This window comes from Phascolarctos cinereus, unplaced genomic scaffold (assembly GCF_003287225.1).
Source record: "Phascolarctos cinereus isolate Bilbo 61053 unplaced genomic scaffold, phaCin_HiC Scaffold_726;HRSCAF=1367, whole genome shotgun sequence".
In the NCBI taxonomy this organism is placed as follows: Eukaryota; Metazoa; Chordata; class Mammalia; order Diprotodontia; family Phascolarctidae; genus Phascolarctos; species Phascolarctos cinereus.
In genome coordinates this window covers 28,422,541-28,439,361 of record NW_027556098.1, presented here as the reverse complement: position 1 = coordinate 28,439,361, position 16,821 = coordinate 28,422,541, and the positions used below count along the sequence as shown (strand labels likewise).

The window sequence follows — 16,821 nt, the reverse complement described above, 5'->3', positions numbered from 1 at the left end:
CCCTAATCATATGTGTTAAGAAACAAGTAAGCATGCTATTCACTTGGGAGGCTTTGGTTACTTGGAACTTGGTGGTGGTAGTATAGAGGAAGGGCTAGGCCTGGAGTCAGGAAGATCTACGTGTCAGAAAAGGGTGAATATGAAAGATGAAGGTAGGAAAACAGGCCTTGACAACTAACTGTACATTGGAGGAGGTAAGAGAGAATGAGGAACCGAGAATGACATCTCCACACCACGAGGAGGTGGTGAGCGAAGGTCCTGAGAAGTTTGGTTGTTTTGTCTTTTTTATTTAGCTGTTTTCCCTTGTTACAAATGAGGGCTCAGTAGGAAATAACTGTGATGTTAAAAAAAAAAACACAGAAGAAGGCATCAATTTTTAACACGGAAAAAATGTGACCCTGGGAAAGTCACTTCACCTCCTCTGTCTTCAGTTTCCTCATCTGCACAATGAGAAGGATGCACTAGATGGCCTCTGAGGTCCCTTTCAGCTCTCTATCTATTGTTGCTCAGTTATTTTCAGTCATATATAACTCTCTGTGACCCCATTTGGGGTTTTCTTGGCAAAGACACTGGAGTGGTTTGTCATTTCCTTCTCCGGTTCATTTTACAAATAAGGAAACTAAGGCAAACACAGTGAAGTGACTTGCCCAGGGTCATACAGTTAGCATCTGAGGTCAAATTTGAACTCATGAAGATGAGTCTTCCTGACTCCAGGTTCAATGCTCTATCCAATGCACCACCTAGCTGCCCGTGATAATATTAAAACAAACAAAAAAGACCAGTGAGCTGACTGACAATAACTTTAGCTAAGCACACTTCACTAGTAAATAAATTCTGCATCCACTGAAGCATTGTTCATGGAGATTAGCTAGGGATACTCCAAACCTTGCTTCTCACAAACAGAACCCCATTCAAGACCAGATGTTAAAAACAAAACAAAACAAAAAACAAAAGCAAGCTTCTTTTATTCTGCCAAATTGTGTGTCATGGTTTGGGGACATGGACAACTCAAATCTAAGTCAATCAATTCCGGAATTTTTCAGTATTTTTCAGATTTGACATCAAACACCATCTCTCTCCATTGTGATGGGCATTAAGGGATGCAATGCTACTTTCACTGAAGTCCTTCCCCTGTGTTTCATCACAGCAGGGTGATGCTGCCAGGTTCTCAAAGGCTGTGGAAGCCAAGCACAAGCTCTGGCCGGGCTTACCAACGTGAAAAGGCTTCAAGCCCTCCAGCCTGGACACTGTTGGTATATCTCTCGTCTGAGGACCAGTCTTGCTAAATTTGGTGTGGCTCATTCCCAGAAAGATTGGCTATCGGATCATTTTTGACCACAGTAATTCAATCAACCAATAAGCATTTATTACATGTCTACTACATACCAGGAATTTGGCTAAGTCCTGAAGATACAAACACAATGAATGAAACTCCATCAGCAAGGTGTTTATATTACAATGAGCAGACAAAGGGACAAACATGTGTGCATGCACATGCATGCACATATATATACATACATACATACACACACACCCCTTTTATTTATCTTAATTTAATGTGTGTTATATATGCACGCTAAATTAAGAAAAATAAATACAAAGTAGTTGAAAAATAGTTTGAGAGGGGGTCATTAGCAGTTGCGGGGAGGGAAATCAGTAAAGACTTCAAGTAGAAGGTGGTATTTGAGTTAAGTCTTAGAGGGAAAAAGGGTTTCTACCAGCTGAAGGTGAGGAGGGAGTACATTCCAGGCATGTGGGACAGTCAGTAGAAAGGCAAGGTGATGGGGGATGGAGTGTTATGTATAAGAAATAAAAGGGAGGTCAGTGTGGCTGGATTGCTTGGTGCAGGAGGAAGTGTAACGTATAAGAAATCTGGAAAGATGGGCTGGGGCCAAGTTGCGAAGAGCAACAGCTGAAAGGAGGTGCTTATATTTGATTCAAGGGCACCTAGGTGGCACACTGTATAGAGTGCTGGACCTGGAGTCAGGAAGACTCCTCTTCCTGAGTTCAAATCTGGCCTCGGACCCATACCAGCTATTGTGGTCCTGGGCAAGTCACTTAACTCCCTTTGCCTCATTCTCCTCCTCTGCAGAATGCCAGAGAAAGATACGGCAAAGTACTCCAGTATCTTTGCCAAGAAAACCTCAAGTGGGTCCGACTCACATAGAGTCGGACACACCTGAAAAACAACTGAACAACAAACCACAACATATTTGAGTCTATAAGCAATAATAATAGTAGTAGCTAGTATCTATACAGTGCTTTAAGGTTTGCAAAGCACTTTACATATTTTTTATCTCATTCAATCTTCACAACAACACTGGGAGATAGGTGTTATCACGCCCATTCCACTGAAGAAACTGAGGCAAAGAGATGTTAAGTAACTTACCCAGGGTCACTGAGCTGGTGTCAGAGGCCAGATTTAAACTCAAGTATTCCTGGGCTTAAGACCAACACTCCATTCACTGTGACACTGAGCTATCTCACAGGGGCCCACTGGAGTTTGTGGAGATCTGTTCTTCAGGAAAATCATTGACCACAGTGTAGGGAATGATTTGGAATGAGGAAAGACCTGAGGTAAGGAGACGAATAAAGAGGCTATTGCAATAATCTAGATTAGAAGTGAAGAAGGCCTAAAAGCAGGGGCAGTGCGAGAAGGAAGTGGGGGAAATATGAGAGAGATGCTGTGGACATAGAAATGTCAAGATTTGGAAACGGTGGGGTAAGGGAAGAGTGAGTTATGGGTAATGTTGGACAAATGATGTCACCTTCAATAGTAACGTGGAAGAGAAGTGAGTTTAGAGGGGAATGATAATGAATTCTGTTTTGCGTATGTACAGTTAGAAATAACATGACATCCAGTTTGAAATTATCTAAGAATCAATTGGTGATATGCAATTGGAATTTAAAGGAGAAGCTAAGGCCTAGATAAGTAGATCTGCCAGTCTCATGCAAAGAGATGATAATGGGAACTAATGAAATTACCAAGTGAGAGAGTATAGAAAGAGAAGGGTAAGGGGCCTGGGATTGTGTCTTGGGGAAAAACAGAGAGTTAGAATCTGTGATCTGGATGGTGAACCAGCAAAAGAGACAAAAAAAAAAAAGCTGTTCAAATCAACAGGGGAAACAGTAGAGAGTGTCACAAAAAAAGAGAGAGAGAGAGATCAAGAAGTCAAGAAAGATGAGGTCTATTAGAACTGACAATTTGAGAAATCCTTGGTAACTTCAGAGAGAATAATTTTAATTGAATGATGAGGTCAGAAACCAGACTGTAAAGGGTAGAGCCATAAGTGAGAGAAAAGTGGAGGCAGCAAATTTAGACACTATTTTCAAGGAGTATGGTTGAAAAAGGGAGGAGAGATACAGGACAACAGCTTGAGAGGATGGTAATGTTCAGTGAAGGTTTAAGAATGCAGGAGATTTGGAGATGTTTCAAGTCCATAAAGAAGGAACCACTTGATGGTGAGATGGGTGAAGATTTGAGAAAAGAGATGACCAAGGTTGCAATCTGCTAGAGAAGTTGGAAGGAGAGGGAGGATCATGGTCACATGTAGAGGGTTAGGTCTTAGCAAGGAAAAGAGCCATCTCACTGTTAGAGACTAGTAAAATAGGAGATGATGTCAAGGGGTTTTAAGATGATGAGAATGGAAGGGGTAGCTCAAATCAAATAGCCTCAATTTTTCTCAATAAAGAGGGCTTAAGAGGAGATTTGGGGAAAAAAAACTTTTGTGGGAAGTGAGACAGGGAATCAATATGGGAAGAAAAAAAAGACAAGACGATACAAAGGGGGACCTGGTGAAGTTGAATAACATTAATTTATAATGTACCCAGTCAGCATGGTTGTATAATTTCCTCCCAACTCAGTCCAGCAGCCTGTGAGTAAGAGCTGCAGAGGCACGTTGGGGTAATACAAGGATGAGGCTTAGCACTGACAGATACAGCAAGGGTGCAAGGCACTTGAGAGTAGAAGACAGTGTAGGACTGAACCAGCTAATTACAATGTCAAGACTACCGTGAGGGAAGTAAAGTCAGGGCAGAGATAATGACCTAAGAAATAAGTGAAAGGCAGAAGGACCAGAGATCTCGAAGAGATGAAAGAATGGGTTTAATGCTAATACCTCCCAAGATTATCTCCAGTTTATTCTATCTATATCTCGTTTGTACATAATTCTTTACATGTCATCTCCCCATATCAGACTGTGAGCTCCCTGAGAACAAGGACTGTGTTCTGTCTTTTCTTTGTATCTCCGGTGATTGGCACACCACCTGGCACAGACTAAGTATCTCATTACTGCTGGTTGAGTTAAACTGACTTGATTTAGGAGAGATGGAATGATAAGCTGTGGTCAGACAGAGGTACGGCAAGAATTTTTAATCAGGGATTACTTTTTGATTACTCTTGGAGAGTGTCTGCACAGAGGGGTTTATCTCTGGATTGGTGGAAGGCAGAAATCAAAAGAAGAAATCACAGAGATGAAATGAACATTCCTCTGAAGAAATAAATTATACAAGGCTACCAAGAAAGACTGATATGAAGGAAAGAAATTACAAGAAATAGAGCACTCTTGTCAATTTTATGGGAAGGAGAAAAAGAACAGTGTGTTAAAGTGTTAAACAGGGTTTTAACAGAAACTTCCGCACCAAATCCTTACTTTGAAAAGTTTAAAGATGTACTACACATGAAAATCACCAATGCAAAATTATTTAAAACCTCCCTATAATTCTGAACAACCAAGTGCATTAACACACAGACCAACTCCTTCAGTAACCCAGGATTACACTCAAGATCTTTCTGTCCCAAATATTTTTGTAGTCATGTGAAGAGACAGCTTTACAGACACACCATCCCTACAATGGGAGTTCTGTTTGTGAAAGCCAAACTGTCCTGGAAAAGCCTTTTCCTGCTTTTATCATTTGCTCTAATACGAATTTTCTAGGCCCAATCTGCCTCTCAGAGTTGACAGTTTTAAGATATTCTAACTCGGTATTTTTCAGACTGTACTGCAAAAAAATTGCCTTCTATTTATAAAAATGTTTCAAACTTCCATCTTTAATTACATGCAATTTTGGCACATGGTTGATTCCTACAATCTTAAAAAAAAATTACAGAACATGCAGAAGGATAATGAATAAGTGATCACTTCAAATTGCTTGAAGCAGTCAGGAAAAGTCTAATAAAATTGGAAGATGGTCAAATTCCATGATGAATTTCAACAGTCTGAATAAACTAGGGAGATAAATTTAACTCAATTCACCAAGTATTTGCTAAATGCCTACTATGTGCATGGCTGTAGGTTCAGGAGATAAAACAGAAGGGGAAAAAAACCTTACTACCTTTGAGAAGCTTATATTCTAATGCGGGATGTAAGATGTACACAATTCAAAATGCAATTCAGATAGCATTTAAATGCTTAATTACTGTATGTCGGACACTGTGGATGAAAAGACAAAAATCAAACCATTGCTATCGTGAAGGAGCTTATGTTCTTTGGAGAGGGAAACAACAAATACACACGAGGAGAAAGTAGAAAACATATAGCAAAATAATTTGGGTAAACTTAGGAAAACCCTAATAATCGGGAGAGTGAGGAAGATGATAGCTGAGCTATGTATGTCTTCAGGGGAAGGCTATCCCTGAGACATTGCTGCAAAGAGAGAGCACTCTGGGTTTTGGGATGATAGCAGCAGGCCATAACTCCAATGCCCCTAGAAGAGAAGGCCCCAATAAACGTCTCACGTGAATCTACAATCACTGAAGTTGAAACCAACAAGTATGCCTATAGTCACTTACCACTCCAAGTTCCTTTCCAAAATTTTAAATTCTCCACATCTTTTGACCAGTCAAAAGCCAAATCTTCAAAAATAGAAGAAAAATATTCAAGATCCCCATATCCAATCAATTATCAAGTTCTGTAGTTTGCCCTTGGTAACGTAGCTCATCTTCTCCCCCTTCTCCTCAGACACTCTGACGCTCTGGTACAAACCATCGCCTCACGCCTAGGTTACTATAACAGCTTTCCGGTTGGTCTCCTTACCTGAAGTCTCTCCCCATTCCAGTCCATCCTCCATTCAGAGTTATTAAATAGATCTTCTTAAAGCACAAGTCCGACTATGCCATCCCTACCTCCAACCCCATTCAGAAAACTCTAGTGGTTCCAGGATCAAATAGAAAGTCCTCTGTTTGGCTTTTAAAGCCCTTCGTAATTGGTACCCCCCTACCTTTCCAGTCTTCTTACACCTTTCTCCCCTTCATATGCTACGTGATCAGGTGATACTGGCCTAGACACACCATCTCCTAACTCCTAATGCTTTCACTGGCTGTCCCCATGCCTAGCACTCTGCCCTTTCTCATGTCTGCCTCCTGGCTTCCCTCAGTTTTCACCCACCTTCTACAAAGAAGGTCATCCCAGTCCTCCTGAATCTTAGTGCCTGCTCTGTGAGATTATCCTAAATCTGTCCTGTCTATATCTTGTTTGTACCTACTTGTCTGCAGGGTCCTCTCCCCCATTACACCGTGAGCTCCGTGAGAACAGGAACTAGTTTTCTGCCTTTCTTTGCAACCTCAGTGTTTAGCACAGTGTCTAGTACAAAGAAGTACTTAATAAATGCTTAACTTGACCAAAAAAAAAATCCCCCAAAAAACTCTGAATGTCTTTTCACTTTCTTATCTGACAAAACAAAAAAAAAAATCAAAGGGGTGATAACTTCACTTTACAAAATAATTTTTTTTTTAACTAAAGTATTCATAGAAGCCTGAGAGTTGAATATTGTGGTAGGAACAATATCTGTCCTACAGGGTCAGCTAGTATTTTTCTTAAAAAGTAATGAAACTATCCTCATTGACTGACTGGATTTTATCTTACACATAAATTAGAAGACACCCTGAAAATCAGTTGCAAATTTTGCACCTTAAATGATTAGTGAACCCCTATTTCAACCTGAGCACCTGCCAGGAAAGTGGTAGAAGGGATTTCTGCATTAGGTCTGAGGTGGTAGCGTCCTAGACTGGTCTTAGGGTTCAGAATTGCAATGAAATGAGACACTTGTAAACCATGTACCAGCTAAAATTGAAAGAATACTTAGCAAGGATATAGCCTCAGTTTACTTACTGCAGCTTCCTTTAGGCTGCACCTGTCATTCCTGAGAAGGTGGGATTACTGTATCCTCCCATATGGGAGGATACTTTTGTACCTGGGCCACAGGAAGCTATGTCACCTGAGCCTAAGACCCCTACTATATGTCAGGCATTGTGTTAGGAGCTGGAGATAAAAGTACAAAGAATGAAACAATTCCACTCACCATTACCATTTTGTTTTATGCAAGGCCAGTGCTATAATAATACTAAGATATTTTAATTTCTAATGGGTTAAATATTAATAGATATAATCCCTATAAACAAAAGTTCTTTGGGGAAGGGAGATGGGAAAATCTGAGTTGTAAAGGGGTTTTGAGACCAAAAAAGATTTTGATCACTTCAGTTCAAGGCCAGCCATTTGGTCTCTATAGCTATCGACACAACCATGATAAAATGTGTTAGGTTAGGGTTCAAACTAGCAAACGAACTTTCAATCAGTGCCTCTTCAGAGCTCTGTCCTCTAACAGGCTACTAATGAATTTTACAAAACTAGTCAAAGCCCTTCTGGTCCTTTCCAACTCTAAATTCTATGCGTCTATCAATGAGAGGAAGTATAATTGTCAAAGAGAATTTAAAGGTTTTAAACAGAAGTCAGACTCTTAGGAGCATAATTAGAAAACAGATCTTAAAATAATAGCCTCATTCTTCCAGCTTCTCTTGGTTTAATAACAACTCATCTACACCTAGGGTAGGGAATGAAAATATGGACATGCTGCACATCTCAAGAGAGAGGACTTTTTAGAAGTTCACTGCGTTGAGATGATGTGTAAGCAAATGGCTCATACCAAGCTATTTGTTGTTTCTGCGATGATCTAATGCCTTCCTCTAAGGTAGTGCAAGACCCACAAATCATTAAAGTTTACTTAATAGGTACTGTCTTCTGCTCTTTCTTGTATCCTGAACACTTCTTAAAAATTTTACTTTTTTGGTATTATCATTTTTCTTTCAAAAAGCTGAGACAATTTACTTTTTGTCCTGTGCAATTTTCATTTATGATCTCTTGAAATGTAGCTATGAAAAAACCAGGCTTTAAAAAAGCCCATTGTGTTTCAAATGGAGCTACCTGACTAGCCTTTAAATCCAAATCACTCTGGCTTCCACTGAGTGGCCCATAACGGCCCCCAATCCAAGCCTCTATGGTTCATAGCTCAGGTTTGATTGCTTAAGATGAGTGTGAATACACCTATCAGATTGGCCAACATGACAAAACAGGAAAATGATAAATGTTGAAGAGGATGTGGGAAAATTGTAACGCTAATGCGTTGTTGGTGGAGTTGTGAAATGATCCAACCATTTTGGAGAACAATTTGGAACTATGCCCAAAGGGCTACAAAAATGTGCATACCCTTTGATCCAGCAATAGCATTTCTAGGGCTATATCCCAAAGGATCAAACAAATGGGAAAAGGACCCATATGTACAAAAATATACATAGCAGCTCTTTTTGTAGTGGCAAAGAATTGGAAATTGAGAGGATGCCCATCAATTGGGGAATGACTGAGTAAGTTGTGGTATATGAATGTAATGGAATACTATTGTGCTATAAGAAATGATGAACAGGCTGACTTCAGGAAATCCTGGAAAGACTTATATGGTCTGATGCTGAGGGAAGTGAGCAGAACCAAGAAGACTTTGTACACAATAGCAGCCACGTTATGCAATGACTAAGAATGTTAAACTGAACCCTTCTCAGCATTATGAGGATCTAAGACATCTCCAGAGGCCTCGGGATGGAAAATGCTGTCCACATCCAAAGAAAGAACTATGGAAGTCGAATCGCTCTCACTTATTTTTATCTTCTGTTGAGTTTTGTTTCATCTTTCTGATGGTTCCTCCTATTGGTTTTAATTTTTACTTACAACTTCACTAATGTGTAAATATGTTTAATGGGTATGTAAATGTAAAGCCTATGTCAGATTGTGCGCCGTCTTGGGGAGGGGGGGGAGAAAAAGGGAGAAAAATTTTCAACTCAAAAGCATATGGAAAAAAAAATTTAAAAAAATAAAAATTTTTTTAAAAAAAGAAAAAAAAAGATAAGTGTGAATAGCAATTATTTTTGCTCCGACCAGAAACTTTGAGGGTCTTCCCCTCCCAGACTGATATTTTTGTGACAGTAAATTAGGCCATCCCTTGTCTCAATTCTTACCTAGCCCTTACTCATTGAATGGGCCTTGCCTCAGACAAACTGAGTCCTGGGAAAGATCTTAATTCAGAAAGGCCAAGGTTGTTCACTACATCCCAGGTCACGTCTAGTCATCTTGACTTTTATCCTACCACTGGACTTCAATGACTTTGGAGGAGAGAGTGAGGCTGATGACTCTGAGCAGCTTTGCCTCACTTAAATCCAATTCATGAGCAAGTCAACACATCACCCTCACGATATCATTGGTCATCTTTGAGAAAGAAGGACGAACAACAATCTTGAACACTTAGCACAATTCCTGACACAGGAACTTAATAAACGCTTGTTGACTTGACTTGCCAGAATTCGTGGGGTTTGTGAAAAAACATGGTATTAGTACCCTGACATCCCTAGCTACTCATTCTTGATGTCTCATGAAGTTTGTTCTCATGCAGCTTAACTGTCTACACCTGACAAAAATGGACTCTGTAGAGACTACAGTAGATACAGTGTTAATTAATAATTTATTTCACTGCCTATACATGACACTATTTGGACAAAAGATTTTTCCAAAAAGGGCAGGGAAACCACAAACTGATTTCCACAACTGGCCAATAAGCTAACTGAGGCAAAAGTTCCACCTTTATTATGTTTAAGAAACCAACACATTGACAGAGGCAGTGACAGGCCTCATTCTGTAACCTCAGGTAAACTACCTAATTTCTCAGCCCCTTGCATTTCTTCATTTGAAAATGGAGGTGACAGTGCTGGCTCTGGCGGCATGTATACTAAAACTGGAACTAGACAAAGAAGATTAGCATGGCCCTGCAAAAGGATGACAAGTTCTTTGTGAACCATTCCAAAGGTTTTTTTCAGATGAGATATCTGTAAAGCTCTTAGCACGGTGCCTGGCACGCTGTATATAAATGTTTGACAAAAATAAATAAAATGAGGAAGTTAATACTGCATGTCCATCCTACCTTATAGAATTACAAATGGAAAAAAAGTTTAAATTATTTGTAAGCTGAACATTATACGGATATGTGGTGGTATTGTTGTGACAGAGAGGAAAAATGGCCTACATCTGCCTCCAGATATTCTCAACTACCAATCTGAAAACAATTTTACCATTTAGCTGGAGGAAAGACTTAATTAATTTAGGATTCAAAGATAATGTCTTCTTGGACCCTAAGTTTTGTCCCCACATCAGGAAATTTTCTCCCCACCTTCCCACTCCCTACCAAGATTAGCTTGATTATCGGGAAAGTGAGAAGTATTTTATTAAATGATAGAATCAAAGGATTTAGGGCTAAAAGAGACCCTGGATAGCATCCAGTCCAATTCCCCCATTTTACAGATGAAGAAACTAAGACCCAGATACATGAAGTGATTTGCCTAATGTCACACAGCCAACAACACTCAGTGTCCACACATTTCCAACACTCACTGTTCTAGATCCTAGGAATACAAAGACAGAAATTAAATAGTCCCTTCCCTCAAGGGACTTGCCTTCTATCAGAGGAATGCACATAAGCACGTACCAGAAATATGAAATAATTTTTTTGGATGGGGGAAGGACACTGGCAACTGAGGGTATCGGGACAGGCTTCATGGAGAAGATCATGGATGAGCCGATCTTTGAAAGAAAAGAGGAATTCTAAAAGGCAGGGGGAACAGGGGCAACAGCCTATGCAAAAGTCCAGGAATGGACTGCTGTGTATGAAGGAAGCACCAGTGTGTGAAGGCAATGTGAAGACAACTCAAAGGCATGGACCTGGTTCTACGACCTCGGGCAAAGCACTGTGTATGAAGGGAAGTAGTTTATAAGAAGCCTAGAAAGGGAAGCTAGAGGCAGACTGTGAAGGGGCTTTAATTGCCAAACAGGGGAGTTTGTCTTCGATCTCAGAGGCAATAGGTAAAAGAAGACGTGGCAAGGACAGTCTTGGCATTTAACCACATTTAAGGAGTACATTTTGGGATGAGAGCTAGCAAAGGAAACCGAGGAGCCACCAAACAGCTAAGAGGAAAAACCAAGAGAGAACATTGTCACAACCCCATCGTACCCAGCCCTGCCCCACCCCCAAAAAAAAGAGTATCCAGGAGAGGATGGTCAACAGCATTAAAAGCTGCTGAGAAGTCAAGGACGACTAGGATTGGGGGAAAAAAAATATTAAATCTGGAAATTAAGAGCTCTCTAGTAACTTTGGAAAGAGCAGTCTCATTCAGATGATGAGGACAGAATCCAGACTGCAGAGGACTGAAAAGTGAGTGAGAGGAGATTGTGTGGAGGCATAGACAAGAGATTTTTTCTTTCTAGGAGTCTGGTTGTGAAAAGGAAGAGCTTCGTAAGAAAACAGTTTGAAGGAATAGAATAATCTAATAAGGATTTTTTTTTTTTAAGGATGGGATGTTCACAGGCAGAAAGGAAGAGAAAGAAGATGGGGGGAGGGGTGTACAATTAGTTTTTATCACTATCTCATTCTTGCTCTAGTGGCCCCTTCGCTCCAACAGTTTTCTCCTACAGTAATTCTGCTTGTTTTTAGACAAAGGAAATCGGTGGAATTCTTTTCTAGCTTTATATCAAAAGCAAATATTCCAGTGAGTCGATCAATAAATAATTAACTAGATTATAAGCGCCTTAAAGACAGGAACTACTTTTTAATTTCTTTTGTATCCCCTTAAGAGTCTAGGTTTCCTAAGCATATAATAGACCCTTGATATAATTTGTTAAGTTGAGTGACAGAAAGGACTCAAAGAATGGAACGTCTCCAAGGAGTTCACCCTTTTAGGGAAGTCAAGATCCCTTAATGACTAATGTAAGCCTTAGAGATGAGCATGTGTTTGAAGTTCTGCTAACAGCCAATGAGGCTGCCTGCTGCCTGCCAAATCTATACCACAGCACTGTAAAAGTACTGATGGTACTTCTCCATTGAATAAGCAAAATCAAGTTCTATTCATAGAGCCAGGGAACTGGCCTGGGTAGTCTTCCTTGTCTTCATGTGAAACTCAGCCCACAGAGGATTGGTGTTACCATGATTTTGTCATCATTATAGCTCCACTTCACTTTTTGCAACATTTTACAGGTCACAGATTATATACGTATGTGTATAGGGGTGTGTGTGTGTGTGTGTGTATGTGTATATGCATACATACACATATACATGCATACACACATATATATACATAGAAACATACATACACGGTTTTGGTTGAGAAACCCCCTATGCCAATGCGGACCTGTGATTTTTTTTTATAATTTAAGAGTCTTCAAGAGATGCCAAAGACACTGTCAGGTGAAGTAACTTGTCCTAGCAGGGTTACATAGACAGCAGTATTCCACAGACAGAATTTAAATCCAGGTTTTCTTAACTGAGGCCACCTCTCTGTCTACTATGCCACACCCTCAATTTATTGTTCAGTCACGTCCAACTCTTTGTGACCCTGTCGACCATAACACGCCAATACTGTCCATGGGATTTTCTTGGCAAAATTACTCGAGCGGTTTCCCATTTCCTTCTCTGGTGAACTAAGGAAAACAGAGGTTAAATGATTTGCCTAAGGTCACCCAGCTAATAAGTGTCTGAAGCTACATTTGAACTCAGGTCTTCCTGACTCCAGGCCTAGTGCTCTATCCACTGAACTATTTAGGTGCCTCTGTGTCTCTCTCAATACATTCTTATTTGAGACTCACAATTAACTTTGAGTGAAAAAGATCTTAGTTGTAGTCCTAAACCCACCAACCAGCACCTAGGGGTATCACCTTGGGTAAGTCACATTCCCTGCCTGAGGTCCATCAGTTGTATTATCTCCATATGATTTATAAATACTGGAGAAGAACTTGGAATTATGCCCAAAGGGCTACAAAGCCGTGCATACCCTTTGACCCAGCAATACCACTACTAGGTCTGTATCCCAAAGAGATCAAAGAAAAGGGAAAAGGACCTATTTGTAGCTTATTTATAAAACTGTAAAGCTATTACATTTTTTTCAATATCTGAATCCTTTGCTCAGTTGAGAGAGAGAGAGAGAGAGAGAGAGAGAGAGAGAGAGAGAGAGAGAGAGAGAGAGTACTCAAATGAATCTATCAGAACAGGTCACAAAAGGGGCTGAGGGTGTATGGAAGGATCAGTGGAAATCCACTAGTGTTACTGAGGAAAAAAAATTAAAATCAAAATCACATGTTCTCCTGATGGTAACATCTTCACAAATTAAGAATTAGAATAAGCATAAGTGATTTAAGAATTTGGCCCAAAAGATAACATTCTTAATTTAAAATTATATAACCTTAAGAAAGTCATTTCATCCCTCCAGGCCTCAGTTGCCTCATTAATAAAAAGAGAGGAATGGACTAGATCAGGATTCTTAACTTTTTATGTTTTATGGACCCCTTCTGCTATCTGGTGAAACCAATAATGTCCTTCTAAAAATAATGTTTTTCAATGCATAAAATAACATATGTTACAAAGGAAATCAATTATATTAAAATACAATTATTAAACTATTCAAGACAATTTCATGGACTAGTGCTAAAGGTGCCTGTACTTGAGAGTGAACACAAACACACACACAAACACAAAGCCTACAAACCTTATTTTTTTGGCCCAGGAAATCTTCAATGCCATAATCCCATTTTAACCATAATGATGCAATTACAGGAGTGAGCGCCAGTCGACTTGGCAATAGCAATATAATGCTAATATTTACAATTTTTTTAAAAAGGAAATTACATTTGCCTATAACGCCATTTATAATGTCATTTCTTTCAGGCCCCAAGTTAATTTATTTTCTTCAAATAGAAATATCAAGTAAAGGTGCTCCAGGAATAACAAAACAGCAAGCGCAAATCTAACATCTTACATGTACAGGTATGATAACGTATAATTTTAAGAATGATAGCCTTTTTTAGTTGTCAGACTCTTGACAAGACTGATCAAATGTTCCAACACATTCACCAACATGCACTGGAATTTTTTCTAGTTGAAACACTGCTTTAAGTCTACCCTGCAGACACAGTTCATAATCAGTGATTAATTACCATTTTACACCATCAAGCCAAAATGAACATAAATCATGGTAAATGACATACTGAGGCATACAGTATTGAAATTGTCTATTAGTATCAAATATTAAGATACCAAAGCTTCAGCTGCCCAAAGACAACAAATAATACAATTCAGGCTTTAATAAGCAACTACAGTCTGTCATTGTAAAGACATCAACCCCAAGATTGCCATCGGATCCTCCTCTTGGCTTTAAAAATGATACTTAAACTTAACTCTTCAATTAGTCTTTCATTCCTTTTCCTATACCCACACAATCTGTGACGTTTCCAACTACATACTTAAAATATTTAAAATATTATATACTTAATATTTTATACTAGATATACTTAAAACCATACTTAAAATATAAATTATGGAATTTTTGTCATATTTTTAAAACTCACCATCAGGAGAGGAAAGAAAAGTGACTGTTACTTCCATAATACTGGCACAAAACACATCTACAGGAAGACCTGACAAATCTTGCTTTACACTCTCTGTCCAGCAAATTCCATTTACTTTAGAATGAGCTCTCTCCTCTCCCAAGGGAAAAGCAATGCATTAAAAAAGTTGTTTAAAGTCTTGATCTATCATCTTCATGCAAGATTAACAGGCTTACGAAAGTGACCTACAATTTCCATTACTTAACCTCTCTTAGGCCTCAGTTTACTAAAAGGATATTAACACTTGCTTCCCAGAGCCACTGTGAGTTTCAAATGAGATGAAACGTTTTGCAAGCCTTAAAGAACTACATAAAAGTCAGCTATTATTATTAACTACAATGCTCTACACGCTACGGGTGTTCAATAATTGACTTCCATTGAAAATTCTCTAATTTTAAAAGTGATCTCTTGTCCTTTGTAAGGAAAAGCATGTGAAGGGAGTTCCCACATTAAAAAACATAAGTTTCAAACTTAAAAGGCCAACCCTACACCACTATACTAGGTGAATGTGCACCTAATAACTGTCTCTTTTATATACAATTAGATGATTGCTATTTCATGGTTTGGAAACAGAAAAAGAAAGCATAGGGCATAAAGAAGAGTTAATTTTATGCATCTTAAAAATAGAGTTCATCAAAGATCTTTGAGTTGCTTAACATCCTGTTCTGATATAATAACCTGGCCACTACTGATATGAACCATACACGATCCAAACAACCCCAAATCTGTGCCACTGTGCTAAGCACCTAAATGGAGGCCTCTTTCACCAAAGGGTCAACTAGGGCTCGGTGGGGAAGAGTAAACCACTGGTAAAAGCCAGGGGGTTAATTACATCCACTCCCAGTCACCTCTTGCATCTTTTACTTGGAGTTGACTTCAAGAAGTGGTATTCCAGAAAACCAAGGAAGGTGTAAGACTATAAAATACACACACACACACACACACACACACACACACACACACACACACACACACGCTGCTTGGGGCGTGGGGTTTCCCCACTCCTGGTCACTGCATCTTTTTCTTGAAGTTGATTTCAAGGAGTGACATTCCAGAGGACCAGGAAGTTGTGGGGCTCTTACACACATACATACACACTTACACACACACACACACACACACACACACACACACACACACACAACTCACAGCTTGGGGCGTGAGGTTTCTTGAGATGAGATTTCATCCATGGGCCACCCCTTCCCCAAATTAAGTCCCAGGGCTAGGTTCCGTTCGCCCTCTCCTCTTCCCCAAGGGGACCCCGAGGTTTGCAGCCAACTCGGAAGGACGAAGGGAGGCGGCGGGGGCCGGGGCAGGATCCCATCCCCGCACAGCGCGGTCCGCAGCCCGCTGGCCCTCTACCCCAGCCCCCGCGCATGGGCTCGGATGCAGGCACTGGCCGCGGGGTAGGTGCCGCGGAGCGCCCCCCGGAAAGGGGCTCCCCTAACTCTGGCTCGGACGAGCCGAGAAGCCCCTCGCCCGCACCCAGCTACTGGGGGCCACGTATTGGGGGGTAGGGGTGGAGCGGTGGGTGCAAACGCCGGTGGGGGAGGGCGAAAACGGCGGAGAGGACTCCCCGCTTCTCCTCCCCAAGCTCCCACGCCCCGCGCACGGTGCGGGCCCCGGGGGAGCCAGAGAGAGAGAAGCAGAGAAAAGTTTCTTACCGGGCGTTGGGGGAGGCGCCTCTGCCCAGCTGCAAGGCGTCCCTAGCCCCCCAGGCAGGGCGGAGGGGCTGGCTCCCGGGACCTCGCGCTCCCCAGCTCGGACTAGCCGGTCCGGGGGAATTTCCTGCTTTGAGTCACTCGGGCTGGTAACAGCCCTAGGAAACACCCTTCCTTCTCTTCCTCCTCCTCCTCCTCCTCCCAAGTACACACACACCACACACACAGTCCGGACGGCTGCTCCTCCTCCTGCTGCTGCTGCTGCTGCTGCTGCTGCTGCTGCAGCGGCGGTGGTGGAGGGGGCGGCCCCAGCTGCTCTGGCGGCGGCGGCGGCGGCGGCTGCTGCGGCTGCTGCTGCTGCTGCTATCCCATCCCTTCCCCTTCCTCCCAAACAGCTCCACCTCCCGCTCTTCTCGTCC

General features: G+C 41.0%; 1 protein-coding gene and 1 non-coding gene across 3 annotated transcripts in view; one reads left to right on the top strand and one right to left on the bottom strand.

The window, feature by feature from the left end:
- The window catches only part of CYFIP1 (cytoplasmic FMR1 interacting protein 1), a 176,340-nt gene extending 159,598 nt beyond the window's left edge, over positions 1-16,742 (bottom strand). Inside the window, exon 1 of one of the 2 annotated variants that reach the window (XM_020992757.2) lies at positions 16,406-16,742. The gene's annotated coding sequence lies outside the window, so the exon portion shown is untranslated. The remainder of the gene's footprint in view (positions 1-16,405) is intronic. The other variant, XM_020992755.2, reaches the window with a different exon arrangement.
- Positions 10,021-10,127, top strand: LOC144454615 (U6 spliceosomal RNA). The gene has a single exon (XR_013483131.1). It is a non-coding gene; the product is annotated as a U6 spliceosomal RNA (small nuclear RNA).
- Positions 16,743-16,821: the final 79 nt, after the last annotated feature.